Here is a 6,257-nt window from a genome sequence, read left to right on the forward strand (position 1 = left end):
CAGAGAGAAATTTGAAGAATAGGTGATCATTCTTTCCTTGGATCATCTCTCTTTCTTTTCGTTTTCCTTCACAGGAGGAATAAACGCCCTGCCTTGATGCCGTTGCTGCAGTTTGGGGTTGGCTTTCGTCGCCACTGTGCCAGTGTACCCCTGTGTAATGATTTTCTTGATGAAAAACTGTGGGTTGCTCATTTGCTGGAAAATCTGTCAGATTTACTTTGAAATGCAGTAAACAAATGGATCGATTAACCACATAAATCCTGTTCGTTTCCCCCTCGCGCCCCAGTGCGCCGCAGCCCCGCTGCTGCACTTGTTTTTCTCAGGCGCGGGGCTAACGAAGCTAGTACTTCCTAACTTAGTACTCCCTCCGTCACACCAAAATTGTCTCAATTTTGTTAAAATTTGGATGTATCTACTTATTAGATAACGTCTAGATACATCTAAATTTTGATAAAGATAAAACAACTTTGATGGGACAGAGGGAGTACTAAAATTTTGACAATTACTGTATTATGGATCAAAGGGAGTACAAGGTAAGTCTCCTTTCATCTGGAACTTTAGAGCTCACTGCCAAAGGTACGCTGATGTAGTACTCCGTCCGTCTAAACATAAGTGTTCCACTTTTATCTAGATACAGATATATCTAGATAAAATTGAGACACCTAATTTTAAACGGAGGGTATAATTGCTTTAAAAAAAGATTGTGATCGATCAAAAGCAGGCACGAGCAGTCGGCCTCATGGTTGCAGTGATGGGCGGCAGACCCTCGTGAACATCGCTGTTAAGCTCGTGGGTAATTAAATGGTCGAAATGGATTTAGATACGTAGCCACACGATTAGACGCATGACTGACTAAGGGGGATTTTTTTTAAACTCTGATTAAGGGAGGGCATGTGCTCCAGTACAACCCCCCTCGAAACTCAGTTTGGGCTCAAAAGCCCGGCAAACCCATATCCAAGCTCGTACGTGAACCCATATACGCCCGTACCTATACCGTATGCATAGGCTGTTGGGACCTTCCTCCTCCACGATCGATCTCCTCTCGACCACGTTCACGAGCAAACTCGATGAGCCGCCGCCGCTGCACTCCGTCGCACGATCTCCATGCACGATCTCCTCTTCACCGCCGCACTCCGTCGCCACAGAGCTCCTCCGTCGCTTCTCCACGATCTCCTCTTCACCGACATCTCCAGGGAGCTCGACGAGCCGCCGCCTCCGCACTCCGTCACCATAGACCTCCTCCACCAGCAGCATATCTTCCCGACGATCTTGGCACTATACCATCTCCACGATCTTCAGGGCCTGCTCGACGAGCCGCCTCTGCTGCACTCCGTTGCCTCGAGCTCCATCTCTCCGGTGTAGGCGATCATCCGCTGGACACGATGTGGAGGTTCGTTTCAATCTCTCTAGCCGGACATGTCCGGCGGCTCATCTTGCTTGTCCGGCGCACGGAAGACTGGCCGGCACACGAGCGGCAGACAGGCCGGCCAGTGGCAGACAGGCCGGCTCCTCGCTGCCAGACTATCCGTTGTCTGTGTGCGTTTAATTAAGTGTACTAAATATGAAATAGTGATTTCCATTGCGTATTGTTTAGAATTTTGCATTAGTTCTTTATTACGTGCAAGTTTTGTGTAGTTTTTGGAGAAATGGGAGACTATAGCTCAACTTGGAGTGACGGGGATGACGGATATACGGGCGATGGTGATTCTAATTCAGAGAATAGTTCCAAATCCAAGATCTATGAAAATGTACCTCCTCTTGGGGAGAACGTTCCATCATCAACGTCCTCAGAAAACATGAGTGAAGTATGTTGATTATTTTTTAATGGCGACCAATGAATGGAAGCAATGAAATGACATGTTACATTCTTTGTTTTTCGCTGTGTACGTGCTACACAGTGGTCACGAGGAGGATGAGTATTCAGACATGGAGGTTGGATTTGATGAATATAGCGTGGAGGTAGGACTGCATCACGAGGAATCAAGCTCTGAAAATAGGAGCGAAGTAAGTATATAGTTTTACTATGGCAAACCGTCAATGTTACCATTGAAACGACAACTTTTATGGCTTATTTTCCCTACATGTGTAGGTGACATCTGGTGCAGACAATGGGCGTGAACATCACGGTCAAACAGATCCAGACATTGTGAGTAATAATGAATATAAGATGCACTCAGTGGAAGAGCACTGTAAAATACTGGACATGACATTTTATTCCGAACCGGCGGCTTTTGTCTGGTACAACAGCTATGCGAGAGAGCATGGCTTCAGCATCCCAAAGGACATTTCGAAGAGGGCAAAGCGAGGGAAACATGGTAAGGGAGAAATACGGTTAAGGCGGCATGTCTGTTCCAGGGCAGGGAAACGTCAGAAAAAGCTCTTAACGCAGGAAGGCCGCAGTCGTAGGCTGAGACCCGAGACTCGTTGCAACTGCAATGCCAATCTCACCGTGAAGCGTGACCTATCGAGAGGAGCATGAGTTGTCAAAAGTTTTTACGGCAATCACAACCATAAACCAGCTAGACCGGACGAAGTACCATTTCTTCGATCGCACATAAAGATTAAGGCGTACCCGAGAGCTGAGATACTATCTTTGGGAGCAAGTGGGATGAGAAAGTACATGATTATGGAACACTTTCTCAGAAAACATGGCTACGGTGGTGTAGGCTTCGTAAGGCGAGATCTGTACAACCTATGTTGCAGGGAGAAGAGGAAGCTTATTGCGAAGGGTGATGCTGCCACAACACTTGGTATCATGGCCGCGAGGAAGAAGAGTGATCCTGAATTCTTTTTTGATTACGAAGTAGATGATGAATGATGGCGTGTATTTCACACGTTCGTTGGGCAACCCCAAGAGGAAGGTATGATGAGCACAGCAGCAAGTTTTCCCTCAGAAAGAAACCAAGGTTTATCGAACCAGGAGGAGCCAAGAAGCACGTTGAAGGTTGATGGCGGCGAGATGTAGTGCGGCGCAACACCGGAGATTCCGGCGCCAACGTGGAACCCGCACAACACAACCAAGCTACTTTGCCCCAACGAAACAAAGTGAGGTTGTCAATCTCACCGGCTTGCTCGTAACAAAGGATTAACCGTATTGTGTGGAATATGATTGTTTGCAGAGAAAACAGTAGAACAAGTATTGGAGTAGATTGTATTTCAGTAAAGAGAATTGGACCGGGGTCCACAGTTCACTAGAGGTGTCTCTCCCATAAGACGAACAGCATGTTGGGTGAACAAATTACAGTTGGGCAATTGACAAATAAAGAGAGCATGACCATGCACATACATATCATGATGAGTATAGTGAGATTTAATTGGGCATTACGACAAAGTACATAGACCGCCATCCAACCGCATCTATGCCTAAAAAGTCCACCTTCAGAGTTATCATCCGAACCCCTCCAGTATTAAGTTGCAAAGCAACAGACAATTGCATTAAGTATGGTGCGTAATGTAATCAACAACTACATCCTTAGACATAGCATCAATGTTTTATCCCTAGTGGCAACAGCACAACACAACCTTAGAACTTTCGTCACATCGTCCCGTGTGTCAATGCAGGCATGAACCCACTATCGAGCATAAGTACTCCCTCTTGGAGTTAAAAGCATCTACTTGGCCGTAGCATCTACTAATAACGGAGAGCATGCAAGATCATAAACAACACATAAGCATAACTTTGATAATCAACATAACAAGTATTCTCTATTCATCGGATCCCAACAAACGCAACATATAGAATTACATATAGATGATCTTGATCATGATAGGCAGCTCACAAGATCCGACAATGATAGCACAATGGGGAGAAGACAACCATCTAGCTACTGCTATGGACCCATAGTCCAGGGGTAGACTACTCACTCATCACTCCGGAGGCGACCATGGCGGTGTAGAGTCCTCCGGGAGATGATTCCCCTCTCCGGCAGGGTGCCGGAGGCGATCTCCGAGGATCTCCCGAGATGGGATCGGCGGCGACGGCGTCTCGCAATGTTTTCCGTATCGTGGCTCTCGGTACCGGGGGTTTCGTCACGGAGGCTATTTGTAGGCGGAAGGGCAGGTCAAGAGGCGGCACGGGGGCCCACACCACAGGCCGGCGCGGCCAAGGGGGGGCCGCGCCGCCCTAGGGTTTGGCGCCCCCGTGGCCCCTCTTCGTCTCTCCTTCGGACTTCCGGAAGCTTCGTGAGAAAATAGGCCTCTCGGGCTTTTATTTCGTCCAATTCCGAGAATATTTCTTTACTAGGATTTCTGAAACCAAAAACAGCAGAAAACGAAGAATCGGCACTTCGGCATCTTGTTAATAGGTTAGTTCCAGAAAATGCACGAATATGGCATAAAGTGTGCATAAAACATGTAGATAACATCAATAATGTGGCATGGAACACAAGAAATTATCGATACGTTGGAGACGTATCAGCATCCCCAAGCTTAGTTCTCGCTCGTCCCGAGCGAGTAAAACGATAACAAAGATAATTTCGGAGTGACATGCCATCATAAACTTGATCATACTATTTGTAAAGCATATGTAGTGAATGCAGCGATCAAAACAATGGTGATGACATGAGTAAACAAGTGAATCATAAAGCAAAGACTTTTCATGAATAGCATTTCAAGACAAGCATCAATAAGTCTTGCATAAGAGTTAACTCATAAAGCAATAATTCAAAGTAAAGGTATTGAAGCAACACAAAAGAAGATTAAGTTTCAGCGGTTGCTTTCAACTTGTAACATGTATATCTCATGGATATTGTCAACATAGAGTAATATAATAAGTGCAATAAGCAAGTATGTAAGAATCAATGCACAGTTCACACAAGTGTTTGCTTCTTGAGGTGGAGAGAAATAGGTGAACTGACTCAACATTGAAAGTAAAAGAATGGTCCTCATAGAGGAAAAGCATCGATTGCTATATTTGTGCTAGAGCTTTGATTTTGAAAACATGAAACAATTTTGTCAACGGTAGTAATAAAGCATATGCATCATGTAAATTATATCTTATAAGTTGCAAGCCTCATGCATAGTGTACTAATAGTGCTCGCACCTTGTCCTAATTAGCTTGGACTACCTGGATTATCACCGCAATACATATGCTTTAACCAAGTATCACAAAGGGGTACCTCTATGCCGCTCTGTACAAAGGTCTAAGGAGAAAGCTCGCATTTGGATTTCTCGCTTTTGATTATTCTCAACTTAGACATCCATACCGGGACAACATAGACAACGGATAATGGACTCCTCTTTTAATGCTTTAAGCATTCAACAACAATTAATTCTTTTCTCATTAGAGATTTGAGGATGTTTGTCCAAAACTGAAACTTCCACCATGGAACATGGCTTTAGTTAGCGGCCCAATGTTCTTCTCTCACAATATGCATGCTCAAACCATTCAACTCAGTGTAGATCGCCCTTACTTCGAGACAAGACGAACATGCATAGCAACTCACATGAAATTCAACAACAAGTTGATGGCGTTCCCCGATAAACATGGTTATCGCACAACAAGCAACTTAATAAGAGATAAAGTGCATAATTACATATTCAATACCACAATAGTTTTTAAGCTATTTGTCCCATGAGCTATATATTGCAAAGGTGAATGATGGAATTTTAAAGGTAGCACTCAAGCAATTTACTTTGGAATGGCTGGAAAATACCATGTAGTATAGGTAGGTATGGTGGACACAAATGGCATAGTGGTTGGCTCAAGTATTTTGGATGCATGAGAAGTATTCCCTCTCGATACAAGGTTTAGGCTAGCAAGGTTGTTTGAGGCAAACACAAGGATGAACTAGTACAGCAAAACTCACATAAAAGACATATTGAAAGCATTATAATACTCTATACCGCCTTCCTTGTTGTTCAAACTCAAAACTAGAAATTATCTAGACCTTAGAGAAACCAAATATGCAAACCAAATTTTAGCATGCTCTATGTATTTCTTCATTAATGGGTGCAAAGCATATGATGCAAGAGCTTAAACATGAGCACAACAATTGCCAAGTATCACATTACCCAAAACATTTATAGCAATTACTACATGTATCATTTTCCAATTCCAACCATATAACAATTTAACGAAGGAGAAACTTCGCCATGAATACTATGAGTAGAAACCAAGGACATATTTGTCCATATGCTACAGCGGAGTGTGTATCTCTCCCATGAAGTGAATGCTAGGATCCATTTTATTCAAACAAAACAAAAACAAAAACAAAACGACGCTCCAAGAAAAAGCACATAAGATGTGGCCGAATAAA

This window comes from Lolium rigidum, chromosome 5 (genome assembly GCF_022539505.1).
Source record: "Lolium rigidum isolate FL_2022 chromosome 5, APGP_CSIRO_Lrig_0.1, whole genome shotgun sequence".
NCBI lineage: Eukaryota > Viridiplantae > Streptophyta > Magnoliopsida > Poales > Poaceae > Lolium > Lolium rigidum.